We start from the raw sequence: 15,881 nt of genomic DNA on the forward strand, positions 1-15,881 counted from the left end.
TGTGTATGTAGATAGTCCATCTATATTTTTAGAAGAAGGCATAAAAACACCTATTCAGAAAATTCCGGAACTTTGTTCACAAAATGTGTCTACGCTTACCTTTCACTTATTGTGCATGGTCTTCTTCGAAATACTCTCCTCCAAAACTGATACATCGCTCCCAATGTCATTTACATTTCCTGAAACAGTCTTGGTACGCCTCTAGCTGGATCGCGGGAAGCGCTGTCTGTGTACCAAATCTTCGTTCTTTTATCGGGGTTTTCAAGTCTGGAAATAAAAAAAAAGTCCTCAGGGGCCAGGTCTGGAGAGTACAGAGGATAAGGCAGCACAGTGATTTCATTTTTTGTGCAATAGTCACGCACCAATAAGAATGAATTTGCGTTTCGTTATCGTTAAGCAAGAGCCATGAATTGCGACCTACATTTCAGGCCGTTTCCTTCTCACATTTTCACGCAGGCGTCGCAACAAGCCCCGATGGTACCATTGATTAACAGTTTGTCCCTGTGCACGAATTCACGACGAACTAATCCTTCGAAGTCAAAGAAAACTATCAGCGTCGCTTTGACATTTGACCTGACCTGACGAGATATTTTGGTTTTGGAGAACCATCCCCGACCCACAGTCAGAATTGAACCTTGGTCTGAACATCTCGACCGTAGACCGACGTCTCATCACCAGTCATGATTCTCTTAACGAACATCTCGTTCTCATTTGCGTGATCCAAAAGGCCTTCGCAGATTGCAGGGCCAAGGTCTTTTTGGTCTTGACTCTTGAGCCGTGGGGTTAACTTGGTAGCAAGACGATGCATTCCAAGATGCTGTGTCAGGATTTCGTGACATGATCCAACTCAAACGTTACATCCTCTGCAATCTCTTGGACAGCCAGTCTCCGATTGGCACACACAATTTCGTTGACGTTCCTGACACGAGGGACGTCGGTAGGCGTCGAAGGGTGTTCTGTACGGCGTCGTCTTTAACTTCGATCCGGCCATTTCTAAGCCGCGAGAACTATTCGTTACACCGAGTATGGCTTAAGCACTCATCACCGTAGGCTTCCTGCATCATGTGATGTGTCTCTGTGATAATTCTCTTGAGTTTCACGCAAAATTTAACGCAAACGAATTGCTCCTCTAACTCTGCCATCTCGAAATTAGCAAACTGTGCGACATAACGTTCTACGCAATACAACACTGAACAATAACTAACAGACATACAGCAATGAAACTTCCGACAGTTACACACTAAACACAGGCGCGTGCAGGGATGCTATCCGCATTTCGCTCCAAGAACCATTGGCGCGAAATTACGAATGTTCCGCAATTTTGAGAACAGACCTGTCACGAACCCTCTCCCCGTCATTCACGTCACTGATATATTGAAACCTACTAGCAGTGTTTGTCAAATTGATAAATGTGTGTGTGTGTGGGGGGCGGAGGGGGGAGGGGGAGGGAGATCCCGTATTATGAGCTGTGGTGAACTGGAGGCGAGCGGGCACTGCCATAAAGAATCTTGTAGGTACAATATATATCACCTGAAGATGAGCCTAAATTGGCTGAAACTGGTCATCATCTTACTAAAAAATTTTCTGCAGCTATAACGGTGTTTTTGCCTTCTGATTAAAATATGGGTATTTGGCTGCGGTTGCGCGCAGTTCGAAGTAAGTTCATCTACAGGTTCTGATGAGTGAGTTTGCGAGTATACAAATACACTCCTGGAAATGGAAAAAAGAACACATTGACACCGGTGTGTCAGACCCACCATACTTGCTCCGGACACTGCGAGAGGGCTGTACAAGCAATGATTACACGCACGGCACAGCGGACACACCAGGAACCGCGGTGTTGGCCGTCGAATGGCGCTAGCTGCGCAGCATTTGTGCACCGCCGCCGTCAGTGTCAGCCAGTTTGCCGTGGCATACGGAGCTCCATCGCAGTCTTTAACACTGGTAGCATGCCGCGACAGCGTGGACGTGAACCTTATGTGCAGTTGACGGACTTTGAGCGAGGGCGTATAGTGGGCATGCGGGAGGCCGGGTGGACGTACCGCCGAATTGCTCAACACGTGGGGCGTGAGGTCTCCACAGTACATCGATGTTGTCGCCAGTGGTCGGCGGAAGGTGCACGTGCCCGTCGACCTGGGACCGGACCGCAGCGACGCACGGATGCACGCCAAGACTGTAGGATCCTACGCAGTGCCGTAGGGGACCGCACCGCCACTTCCCAGCAAATTAGGGACACTGTTGCTCCTGGGGTATCGGCGAGGACCATTCGCAACCGTCTCCATGAAGCTGGGCTACGGTCCCGCACACCGTTAGGCCGTCTTACGCTCACGCCCCAACATCGTGCAGCCCGCCTCCAGTGGTGTCGCGACAGGCGTGAATGGAGGGACGAATGGAGACGTATCGTCTTCAGCGATGAGAGTCGCTTCTGCCTTGGTGCCAATGATGGTCGTATGCGTGTTTGGCGCCGTGCAGGTGAGCGCCACAATCAGGACTGCATACGACCGAGGCACACAGGGCCAACACCCGGCATCATGGTGTGGGGAGCGATCTCCTACACTGGCCGTACACCACTGGTGATCGTCGAGGGGACACTGAATAGTGCACGGTACATCCAAACCGTCATCGAACCCATCGTTCTACCATTCCTAGACCGGCAAGGGAACTTGCTGTTCCAACAGGACAATGCACGTCCGCATGTATCCCGTGCCACCCAACGTGCTCTAGAAGGTGTAAGTCAACTACCCTGGCCAGCAAGATCTCCGGATCTGTCCCCCATTGAGCATGTTTGGGACTGGATGAAGCGTCGTCTCACGCGGTCTGCGCGTCCAGCACGAACGCTGGTCCAACTGAGGCGCCAGGTGGAAATGGCATGGCAAGCCGTTCCACAGGACTACATCCAGCATCTCTACGATCGTCTCCATGGGAGAATAGCAGCCTGCATTGCTGCGAAAGGTGGATATACACTGTACTAGTGCCGACATTGTGCATGCTCTGTTGCCTGTGTCTATGTGCCTGTGGTTCTGTCAGTGTGATCATGTGATGTATCTGACCCCAGGAATGTGTCAATAAAATTTCCCCTTCCTGGGACAATGAATTCACGGTGTTCTTATTTCAATTTCCAGGAGTGTATATGACATATCAGCGTATCTTTTGATTGCATAAACTTAGAAGCTTAAATTATTCACGCCACCGGCAAGGATGGGCCCCTCCTCGCCCACACCAACGTGGTGACCAAACCAAAAGTTCTACTGTCACCTCCGTACGACATGTTTGTTTTTGAATCAGGAGTCAGAGGATGCGGGCTGTGATGTTGTCCACGCATCTGGGTAGGATTACTCATTGACATGGTCCATCAGGAGACAGAAAGTGGACGAAGGCGATCGAAGGGTAGTGGTTTGTAAGGGCAAAGGGAAAAAAGTGCCAAGGCAAGCACCAAGGGAAAAAAACCTCTGCGACAGGAGGACGGTTAGAAAGGGCAATAGCTGCTTGCTAGCTGCGACAGTGCATGGAAAGTGTGGTTATATTGGTGCGAGGTACCGTGCATCGTTACCTTTGTCGTTGCGGGTGCTCGTTGTAGGGCCTGCTGCAGCTGCTGCGTCCCTGTAAGAGTTCAAGGTCGTCATACATTAGTGGGCGATCGGCCACAGATCAGCTCACAGTGTAGGGGATGTGTGTGGCTGGTTTGCGTGCTGCTTACAGTACGGTTTCCCTGCGATTGCCTGTTTTTCGGCGGGTCGATCGTCTGGGGTTGCCAGTAGTAGCTGTGTTGCAGGGGCTCGCCACCAAACGACCACAGGCCTTAATACTTGACAAAAATTTCACCTTCAGATCTCTAATCATTCCTGAGAATAAGGAGCCTTAACAGACGAGTCGACATACAGGCAGACACACAGACGGACAATAAATGGCAAAAAAAATTACGTGATATAATTACCAATTAACAGTTTTCGGATTTTTCGTTTGCTTGTACTGTTAAACTTTGTTTCTTGTCGAATTTTATGATTAGTAGTCAACGGGGAGTGTCTTTTAGGTTTTGATGAATGAGTTTGCGAGTGTCGAAATATGTGACATGAATGTCCGTATCTTGTGACACTGTTGACATAGAAGCTTAAATTTTGTACACCGATAGGGAACCTGACAGAAATTTCAGTTTGATATCTATGCCCGTTCCTGAGAAAAAATGGGTCTTAACGGTCGAACAGACAAACAGATGGATACATAGACAGACGGACAACAAAGCGATCCTGGAAGGGTTCCGTTTTTACCGACGTAGGGTATGGATAAGGGGGCGGTGTATGTCGGGGCGACGTCTGCCCTGCCAACAAGCGTCGTGTGGCGAAAAGTTTATGGGCAACGCGGCTGCCGAACACACCCTCCGCCACACGCCTCGTGACCACCCTCGATCAAACAGTCCACCCCGACCAAAGCACCGTGGGCTCAGACCAGCCTGGGCTACAAAACGCCTGCTGCCATTATTTTTAACTGGAAAAGCTCTCCTCGTAGTATCCAGCGGGGGCGCAAGAAGGCAGGGGGGAGAAACGCGTCAGCAGGACTGCGGGGTTATTTATCGCAGAACTTCGGTTATGTCCCATTTTTATCGGTGTAAACACGATTCTGTGCACAGCCTGCTGACAAGGCGTTAACTGCAGTTGTGGCGCTGTAAAACCGACGGAGGAAAAGAAATAAAAAGAGGATATTGTACCTTACACAGAGTGGGACGAGATTCTGGGGATTGGATTCAGTATTTTGGCGCTTAAATTTCTGCTGGCTCTTTAGGAGGAACATTTTTTTTCATCTTCTTGCCGGTAGTTTATAATACTCTTCAGTTCTGAGAGGGGAGTGAAACCTTATTTAATATGTACACTGAGCAATCTACAAACCCGAATCAAGCAGAAATTTAGGCTCACGGAGAAGAAATAAAAACTCTTTTGAGGTTCAGAGTAATTCCGTCAGAGTTGACAAAGGAATTGAAAGAAAAATTGAACGGAATGGATAAAGTGTTTCAAAGGGATTATAATGTGAACATCAACGAACGTCAAACTAGAGGCGATGGAATGTTGTCGAATTTTATGAAGCGTTGCTGAGGGAATTAGATCAGGAAATGAGAAAAATGGTTCAAATGGCTCTGAGCACTATGGGACTTAACTTCTGAGGTCATCAGTCCCCTAGAACTTAGAACTACTTAAACCTAACTAACCTAAGGGCATCACACAAATCGAACCTGAGGCAGGACTCGAACCTGCGACCGTAGCGGTCACGCGGTTGCAGACTGAAGCGCCTAGGACCGCTCGGCCACAGCGGCGGGCCAGGAAATGAGAAACAGCAATGCTATTTGGGCAGTAAAATAACTGATGATGGCCAGAGTGGAGAGGATATAAAAAACAGATTGGTAATAGTAAGAATAGTGATTCTCAAAAACCCGAGTTTGCTAACACCGATTCCACTTTATTTTTTAAATTGTTACACACCAACTAAAGACCACGTCAAATTAAGCATCTATTTTTTCTCTTCCTTCCTCTTCCTCCAATACTCTTTCATTTTCTCAGAATGGGCTCTTTTCTCTCATCTGACGATTTGACACCAGTTGGTTTTCTGTTTGCTTTAGCTTTCTGAAAATCTGAATTTCTTGACTTCTAGTCTGAAGTTGTCTGTTAAGTATGGTGGCCAGTTCGATATGCTTTTCACCAAAGTGATTTTTTTTGTCTTGCCTCCCCACCCATTTTCTTCGTCTGTGTATGTAAGTGTTAGAGAGACCTTTCTGAAGGCATGTGTCTGGAATGTAGCCGTTTATGGAAGTGATACGTATACAATAAGCAGTTCAGGCAAGAAGAGGATAGAAGCTTTTGAAATGTGGTGCTATAGAAGAATGCTGAAGGTTAGATGGGTAGATCGAATAACAAATGAAGAGTTACTGAATCGAATTGGGAGGAAAGGATATTTATGGTACTACTTGACTAAAAGAAGGAATCGATTGATAGGATTGGTCCTGAGGTGTCAAGGATTAGTCAGTTTGGTACTATAAGAAAGTGAGGCGTGCAAAGAGGAAGAACAAGAGATGAATACAGTAAGTAGGCTCAAATGATTATAGTTTGCAGTAGTTGTGCAGATGTGAGAGGTTTGCACAGAATAGACTAACATGTAGAGCTCCAACAAACCTATCATCGGACAGAAGACCACGACAATGTCAAATTCATACTGATGATCAATGCATTATTCTGGGGCAAAACATGACTAAAACACTACATTCAAAAGCTGGTGTCATTCATCAACATTTTAGGACACGTTCGAAGTGAATATTATTTATGTTAGTAAATAACAAAAAAATGTGTGAATCGACAGTTTCAGAGGCTGTACTGGTCTCATACAGACATGATTTTATGTATGAAGTGGTGAGTGAAAATTTGTACTAGGGTCGGCAGTCGAACCTAGGTCTCCTGCTTACTAGGCGTTAATCACTAAACCACCTTGGTACAGCGGTTCACTCATGTGCACGGATTACAACGGCACACTTCTCTCCTCGATCCAAATGGTGAGTGAAAATTTGTACTAAGGTCGGCAGTCGAACCCGGGTCTCCTGCTTACTAGGCGTTAATCACTAAACCACCTTGGTACAGCGGTTCACTCATCTGCACGGATTACAACGGCACACTTCTCTCCTCGATCCAAATTCTCACTAACGCCCCAATCTACCTAGTAAGTCGCTGAAACTTCGTCAGTTCATTTGTGAAAGTGCTTGCTCCTCGGTTTCAGACTAGATCCCGCTTACGTTAGATGCTGGCTCATTATAATCTCACAAAGATTCCTTAGTCCTTAATTGACAGCTTATACGTATTCGTGCATTTTGAAAAAGTGATGACAGTATTCGGAATTAATCACAGTGAGCTATATTTTTACGTGAATGCCGTTAACAGAAATTAATCTGCCTAACAATACTTTCACAGGCCAAATGCAGTTCCTTTAACTGTGGTAAGTAACTTGAATGGCTTTAAAATTTAGCTCACAGCGTGACCTATAGCCAGTATTGCAGACTAGTACCAGTGTATTATAGAAAATTTGTTCAGAATTAACCTAAGATGGATGTTCAAAGTGAAAGCCTTATCTCATTGACATCATGTCAGTATTGGTAGCATGAGCTACATTCGCAAACCTTTTGTTTATGAAATTTACGTCCAGCGAAAATAGACTCTTTCGTTCAAGATTCATATCGGCCTCACAGAGATTAAGTTACTAACCAGGTCAGCGATTTATTTTTCTATCTACACTGGCTTTCCTTTTCTTCTCTTTTGTGAAAATAAAACCGTTTTCCTTCGCTTTTTATCTTTACCAAATGCGATTAGTTTTGTAAAATTTGTCGTCCAGTCAGAGGATGTGTATCTTTGTTTATGAAGGAATGTTATTTAAAAATTGTATTTATTTGTTATTTTCGTCAACTGCGGCTACCTAGAGCGCTGTCACCTCAATCTCTGCGGCGGATGTTGTTAAAGTTTGACGGGGGAGCGACATTATCGCTCCAAGGGTTGAGGAAGCAGGCAGCCACATGCGTCAGAAGGATAATGTTTGTTTTAATTTTTTTTCTACTTGATTAACAGAACAGTGGCTATATTTTTTTGGTTTCATGCCTTAGTATGTTACCAACAGACATTAATTATCGTGGAATACATGTAGAAACAGCCGAATCTCACCTATTCGATGACGTAAGTTACATACAATTCATTCATGAAGAAATACTTTCGAATATGTCTATATTTTCAACTTGTTCCGCTGACAGTAAGAGAATAAAACACATTTCATACACGACAACCATATGTTTCTGATGTTTCCTGTTGTTATCATCATAGGCATATTTGTCGACACTAAAAAAAAAAAAATTTGTATGGAGTCCGGCGATTCGCCGTTTCTTACGCTTCACTTGACTTTCTAATACAGGAATATTTTTGTAAATGTAATTACTTTCGCTTCAAAGGCGAATGTTTTGAAGATTCTTGCCGTTTGTGGCTCAGATTTAGCAACAATTGTGGAATTGGTTTCTCCTATGTTGGGAAACAGTTTTATTGCTTTTGATGATTTATGCTCGCGTCTGTGTAGTTTTCATTAACCTACAATTGTGGTGGCTTATTTGGAACGTTAAATAATGTAGGTATGACACTCCATACAAGTTCGCTACGTTCCACATACATTGATCTGGCTGAAAGTGTAGCGAACAAAGTTCTGCTTTGTTGTTAGTTAGTTAGTTACGTGTTCCATTGATCAATGGCACGGAAAAACCGTTATGATGTGCAACGTGTCAAATGCACAAGAAATGAGCACAGGAAACAAGGTTTCTTAAATTTTTTTTACATTATAGTGTTACTCCTAAATATTTCAGTTATCTATCCCATTCCCTTAAATGGCACAAAATGCATATATTATATCTCCAGATTTATTTACTCATATTCAAGAATTCATCTACAGTATAGGAGGAGTTGTCAGGGAGGTATCATTTCAATTTGTTTTTGAAACTATTACTGCTGTCTGTCAGACATTTTATTTCATGTGGTAATTTATCAAAAAGTTTTATTGCATCATATTTTACCCCTCTCTGTGCCAAAGATAGGTTCAGTAAAGGGTAGTGTAGGTCATTTTTTTCTGGTTTTGTAATCATGAATGTCGCTGTTGATTTTAAACTGGTCCACGTTGCCGAGAAAAAATTTCATTACTGAGTAAATGTACTGTGAAGCAGTTGTAAGAATTCCTAACCTTTTAAACAGATGCCTACAAAATGTGCGACTATGAACCCCACACATTATTCTAACTACTTTCTTTTGAGCAGTGAATACTTTTTGCCTAAGCGTTGAGTTGCTCCAGAATATTATTCGATATGACATCAGAGAGTGGAAGTATGCAAAGTATGTTAGCTTACCAATTTTTACATCCTCAAAATTGGCAATTATTCTGATTGCAAAAGTTGCTGAACCTAGTCGCCTTAGGAGATCCAAAATATGACTTTTCCAATTAAGATTGCCATCTACACTCCTGGAAATTGAAATAAGAACACCGTGAATTCATTGTCCCAGGAAGGGGAAACTTTATTGACACATTCCTGGGGTCAGATACATCACATGATCACACTGACAGAACCACAGGCACATAGACACAGGCAACAGAGCATGCACAACGTCGGCACTAGTACAGTGTATATCCACCTTTCACAGCAATGCAGGCTGCTATTCTCCCACGGAGACGATCGTAGAGATGCTGGATGTAGTCCTGTGGAACGGCTTGCCATGCCACTTCCACCTGGCGCCTCAGTTGGACCAGCGTTCGTGCTGGACGTGCAGACCGCGTGAGACGACGCTTCATCCAGTCCCAAACATGCTCAATGGGGGACAGATCCGGAGATCTTGCTGGCCAGGGTAGTTGACTTACACCTTCTAGAGCACGTTGGGTGGCACGGGATACATGCGGACGTGCATTGTCCTGTTGGAACAGCAAGTTCCCTTGCCGGTCTAGGAATGGTAGAACGATGGGTTCGATGACGGTTTGGATATACCATGCACTATTCAGTGTCCCCTCGACGATCACCAGCGGTGTACGTCCAGTGTAGGAGATCGCTCCCCACACCATGATGCCGGGTGTTGGCCCTGTGTGCCTCGGTCGTATGCAGTCCTGATTGTGGCGCTCACCTGCACGGCGCCAAACACGCATACGACCATCACTGGCACCAAGGCAGAAGCGACTCTCATCGCTGAAGACGACACGTCTCCATTCGTCCCTCCATTCACGCCTGTCGCGACACCACTGGAGGCGGGCTGCACGATGTTGGGGCGTGAGCGGAAGACGGCCTAACGGTGTGCGGGACCGTAGCCCAGCTTCATGGAGACGGTTTCGAATGGTCCTCGCCGATACCCCAGGAGCAACAGTGTCCCTAATTTGCTGGGAAGTGGCGGTGCGGTCCCCTACGGCACTGCGTAGGATCCTACGGTCTTGGCGTGCATCCGTGCGTCGCTGCGGTCCGGTCCCAGGTCGACGGGCACGTGCACCTTCCGCCGACCACTGGCGACAACATCGATGTACTGTGGAGACCTCACGCCCCACGTGTTGAGCAATTTGGCGGTACGTCCACCCGGCCTCCCGCATGCCCACTATGCGCCCTCGCTCAAAGTCCGTCAACTGCACATACGGTTCACGTCCACGCTGTCGCGGCATGCTACCAGTGTTAAAGACTGCGATGGAGCTCCGTATGCCACGGCAAACTGGCTGACACTGACGGCGGCGGTGCACAAATGCTGCGCAGCTAGCGCCATTCGACGGCCAACACCGCGGTTCCTGGTGTGTCCGCTGTGCCGTGCGTGTGATCATTGCTTGTACAGCCCTCTCGCAGTGTCCGGAGCAAGTATGGTGGGTCTGACACACCGGTGTCAATGTGTTCTTTTTTCCATTTCCAGGAGTGTATATTTACACCCAAAAAGTTAGTATGCTCTACCCTGACTACTGTCTTCTTTTGATGTGTTATGTTTATTGAAGGAATTATACTTTTTGCAGCAGAAAACTGGATGTGCTGAGTTTTTTCAAAGTTCAGAGCAAGCCCATTCACAGAAAACCAATTAATAACTTTTCCAAAGACCTTATTTGTATCATTTTCTATCGGACTTTCTTTTACTGGATTAATAATTATGCTTGTATCATAGATAGATGGATAGATACATGACGATTTTCTGTAAAAGGCCAGGCCTTATGGTGTTTACCAGCAATTTTTTTGTTGTTAAAGGAAAACGATATTATTCAGTAAACGCCCGTTACGGGAGAATGGTCAATAAACTGCGCTGTAATGCACCGTTTCGTATTTCTCACGGTCCTTACGAAACTGGACAAATGTTGGAAGTCATTTTATGGTTATTGTTGATTTTTATGGCATTACACACACTCCATACTGTAAGAACTGTGTTCCAAATCAATACAAACATTAGAATTCGCACTCATCCCGTATCGTAAGGAAGTGTCGCTTGCTGGCCGCTTGGAGCGCTGTTATCGCAGGGGGTAACAGAAACGAGATGAAGTGTCGCGACTGTTACATTAGATTATGACCTATAGTAGATTGTATATCTTTGTTTTCAATTGAAAAATCTTTTAAACTATTACTTTTAATTAATTTTACAATTGGTTTAATATAACATCGTTGCAGGATAATTTATCTTCATTTATAGGCCGTTAACTCAGTTCTATTTCAAATACCGTAGATTCATTATACTTCCTGTAATTTCAGTATCCAGTAGAGCCAGTTCGTCGTAAGTGTACGAGTGCCAGCAAAATTCTCAGTCCGCACTGACGGACACTAATCATCAACAAAAAGGACAAAAGAAAAAAAAAAACACGAAGGTGCCGCCACCACTTTGGTCCATACAGTTAAACAACTGAACAAAATCGAAACCTCTTCAAGTGTCGGGGAGACGCTACCCACTACAGATGCCTAATTGAAATGGTCACTGGGCACTGTTTATCAGAAATAATAGCTTTGTTGTAGAAAAGTTTTCAATAACGGTTTTTTAAGGAAACGGGTCCTCTCTTTAACTATATCACGAACTCACGGGCCAATTTTCACCGTAGGGAAAAAATAACTTTCCGCTATAAAACGCTTGGACCTGTCACCTTAAATACAGTGTACTTGAGTCATTACCTCGATCAAGGCACAAAAAGTGACGTATGCACAACCACTGAACAGCTACAACTCAATCCTCAGAGTACGCCACATAATAACAAAATAGCCATAACTCAGTTATCTTTCAGTGTGCTACCAGAACCACCAATAATACGCTACAGAAAAATGCGCATTCCAGTCCGTTATCGTCAAATCTACAACACACAATCACAATTAATAACGTTTGTTCCATACAGCTCAGAAACATATTTCTATACCAATTACGCAAACCTGTCAAACATAAACTCGCTTCTAAAAATCTTCTGCTCCATATGAAATGCTAAGTGAATACTAACTTTGTCAACCACAAAGCTGGAAACAGATCCCAAATCTATTTTTGAAGGATGAACGAAGCAATATATATACGTATCTTCGGTTGTCTCATACAAATACGACTTACCGCACTCTGTAGCTCACTCGTGGCAACTATCTTACTCAAGACAACCCGTTCAGGATTTGAGCCGACTTCTCGTTTGATTGAAACGGCACTTCCCAGAGAACAAAAAGTCAGAAGTACAAGGTCCTTGTTACGATAAGGAAACAGAAACCCACAGCAGCACTTCGAGTGGCCTGACAGTTAACTTCGAATTCGGGGAAGTATGGTGCGATAACCTGTATTCTTGATTTGCGAAGTTCGAACAGTAGATGACAATATTTTTCATTTATACTTTGTGGGTGGGTCTGGCAGTGTGATGGTAAAGTGTATTTACTTTTAAGACCTAATATTGCAGTTTCGACGCCTTTGCGGCTGTTACGAAGTGGAATTTACGTTCCTGATGTGTGGCCTTTTTGTGAGTACTGCACTCTTTAAATTGCATTGCAGTTCTGCTTAATTTTTTCTCTCATCTGTAGCATTGGGTGGGGTAAATGATTCCATATTTGTTTCATATTAATCAGAAACTTGTTTCGTCGCATGGTATTCTGTGGATCAAGTCTGTTTGTTACTGCATAAGAGTCCGTGTGTGACGTGCTTGATTTAAATGCATTGTAAGTTGTTCTTGTGGTCTTCAGTCCAAACACTGTTTTGATGTAGCCCTCCACGCTACTGTATCCTGTACAAGACTCTTCATACCCGAGTAACTATTGCAACCTACATCCTTCTGAATCTGCTTACTGCATTTATCTCTTGGTCTCCCTCTACGATTTTTATCCTTCAAGTTTGCCTCCAGTACTAAATTGATGACCTCTTGACAATCCAAAATGTATCCTACCAACCGGTCTCTTCTTCTAATCAAGTTGTGCCACAAATTCCTCTTCTCCCCAATTCTATTCAGTACCTCTTCATTAGTTAAATGATGTACCCATCTAATCTTCAGCATTTTTCTGAAGCACCAAATTTCAAAAGCTTCTATTCTCTTCTTGTTTAAACTGATTATTGTGCATGTTTCAGTTCTGTACACGGCTACACTTCATATAAATACTTTCAGAAAGGACTTTCTGACACATAAATCTATACTCGGTGTTAACAAATTTCTCTTCTTGAGAAACGCTTTTCTTGCCATTGCCAGTCCATATTTCATATCCTCTCTACTTCGACCATCATCAGTTATTTTGCTCCTCAAATAGCAAAACTCATTTACATCTTACGTGTCTCACTGCATAATCCAATTCCCTCAGCATCACCTGATTTAATTCGACTACATTCCATTATCCTCGTTTTCCTTTTGTTGATGTTCATCTTATATCGTCCTTTCAAGATACTTTCCATTCCGTTCAACTGCTCTTCCAAGACCTTTGCTGTCTCTGAGAGACTTACAGTGCCATCGGCAAACCTCAAAGTTTTTATTTTTTCTCCCTGGACTTTAATTCCTACTCCAAATTTTTCTGTTGTTTCCTTTACTGCTTGCTCAATATACAGATTGAATAACATCAGGGATAGGCTACAACACTGCCTCACTCCTTTCTCAACTACAGCCACCCTTACATGCCCTTCGACTCTTATAACTGCCATCTGGTTTCTGTACGAATTGTAAATAGCTTTTCGCTCCCTGTGTTTTACTCCTGCCACAGTTAGAATTTGAGAGAGTGTTCCAGGAAACTTTCAAAACGGTTCACTATGGGACTTAACATCTAAGGTCATCAGTCCCCTAGACTTAGAAATACTTAAACCTAACAAACCTAAGGACATCACACACATCCATGCCCGAGGCAGGATTCGAACCTCCGACCGTAGCAGCAGCGCGGTTCCGGACTAAAGCGCCTATAACGGCTCGGCCACAGCGGCCGGCCCAGTCAACTTTGTCAAAAGCTTTCTCTAAGACTGCAAATGCTATAAACGTAGATTTGCCTTTCCTTGCCTATTTTCTATAAGAAGTCATAGAGTAAAAAAAAAAAAAAAGGTTCAAATGGCTCTGAGCTCAATGGGACTTAACATCTACTTAAGCCTAACGACATCACACACATCCATGCCCGACGCAGGATTCGAACTTGCGACCGTAGCGGTCGCGCGGTTCCAGACTGTAGCGCCTAGAACCGCTCGGCCACACCGACCCGCTCATAGGGTCAGTATTGCCTCACATGTTCCTACATTTCTCCAGAACCCAAACTGATCTTCCCCACGGTCGGCTTCTACCAGTTTCCCATTCCTGTGTAAAGGATTCGTATTAATACTTTGCATCGGTGCCTTATTAAACTGATAGTTAGGTAATTTTCACACTTGTCAGCACCTGCTTTCTTTGGATTTGGGATTATTATATTCTTCTTGAAGTCTGAGGGCAACTCGCATGTCTCATATACCTCACTCACCAGACGGAAGAGCTCTGTCATGGCTTGCTCTTCCAAGTCTATCAATACCTCTAACGGGATGTTGTCTACCCACGATGCCTTGTTTCGATTTAAGTCTTTCAGTGCTTTGTCAAATTCCTTACGCAGCATCATATCTCCCTTCTCATCCTCCTCTACGTCCTCTTCCATTTCCATAACACTGGTCCCAAGTACATCGGCCTTATATAGACCCTCTATATATTCCTTCCACCTTTCTGCTTTCCCTTCTTTACTTAGGAGTGGTTTTCCACCTGAACTCTTGATATTCGTACATATGGTTCTCTTTTCTCCAAAAATCTCTTTAATTTTCCTGTAGGTAATATCCATCTTACCCCTCGTGATATGTGCTTGTTCATCCTTACATTTGTCCCCTAGCCATTCCTGCGTAGCTAATTTGCACTTCCCATCGACCTTATTTTTTAGATGTTTGTATTCCCCCCTCGTATTTTTACCTATTTGATTCTATGCCGTCTTCACAATTTCATCTCTCAAAGCTACCCATTGTTCTTCTAATGTATTTCTTTTACTTGTACTTATCAGTCTTTCCCTAACACTCCATATGATACCCTCATTGCTCGTGTTCTACATTATTTTTGTTCCCATCCGATTCTCGTATTCTCGCATTTGATGGGGGCCACCGAAATTTTCGCTGACGTTTGCTAATATGTACTGTTTGTAGTACCAGTTAATGACGTGCGAAAACATTTGCGTAATTACTGTCACATTTTAGCATTTACGAGGAAGAATGCTTTAGTCACCAAGGCTACAAAGCATACTCATCTAGGGACTGATGACCTCGCTGTTTGGTCCCATCCCCAGAATCAGCCAACCAACCATACTCCTCTACATCCAGATCCATATTCTGCAAGCCACTGTGAAATGCATGGCACTCTGTGGCCAGAAGCAACACCATTAAAGCCGAAATACATACTCATTCCGTGACGAGATGTCGGTAAGCTGAATATCAATACTGTCAAAACTTGCTAACGTGGAGTTTTCATTAAATGTGAGAAAGTACGGCAAACGTACGCAAACAAAAATAAAATAGAATAAAAGTAATATACATACAATGCATTTAAATCAAGCAGTTGCATACAGATTCGCAAACACTAACAAATGCACATAAATCCACAGGACACCATGCAAGGAAAGCAGCTTCTCTTTGTATGAAAAAATAATAATAAAAATGGAATCATTTACCGCACCCAAGGTTACGGATGAGAGATGCGAGCAGAACGCAGTCAAAATACTAGCAACATATTAACACTGCAATTCAAACAGTGCAAAACACGTGAGAAATAATAATCAGGAGCACTGTGAGATGAAACAAATTTCTCTTAACTTCGAACGAAAAGGAACATGTAAGACTAAAAATCAGGCGATACCAAAGCGAGACGATGAGCTGATAAACTAGCAGCGCTCCAAACGGGCTGGCAATGAACCA

Source organism: Schistocerca americana, chromosome 10 (genome assembly GCF_021461395.2).
Source record: "Schistocerca americana isolate TAMUIC-IGC-003095 chromosome 10, iqSchAmer2.1, whole genome shotgun sequence".
Lineage (NCBI taxonomy): Eukaryota > Metazoa > Arthropoda > Insecta > Orthoptera > Acrididae > Schistocerca > Schistocerca americana.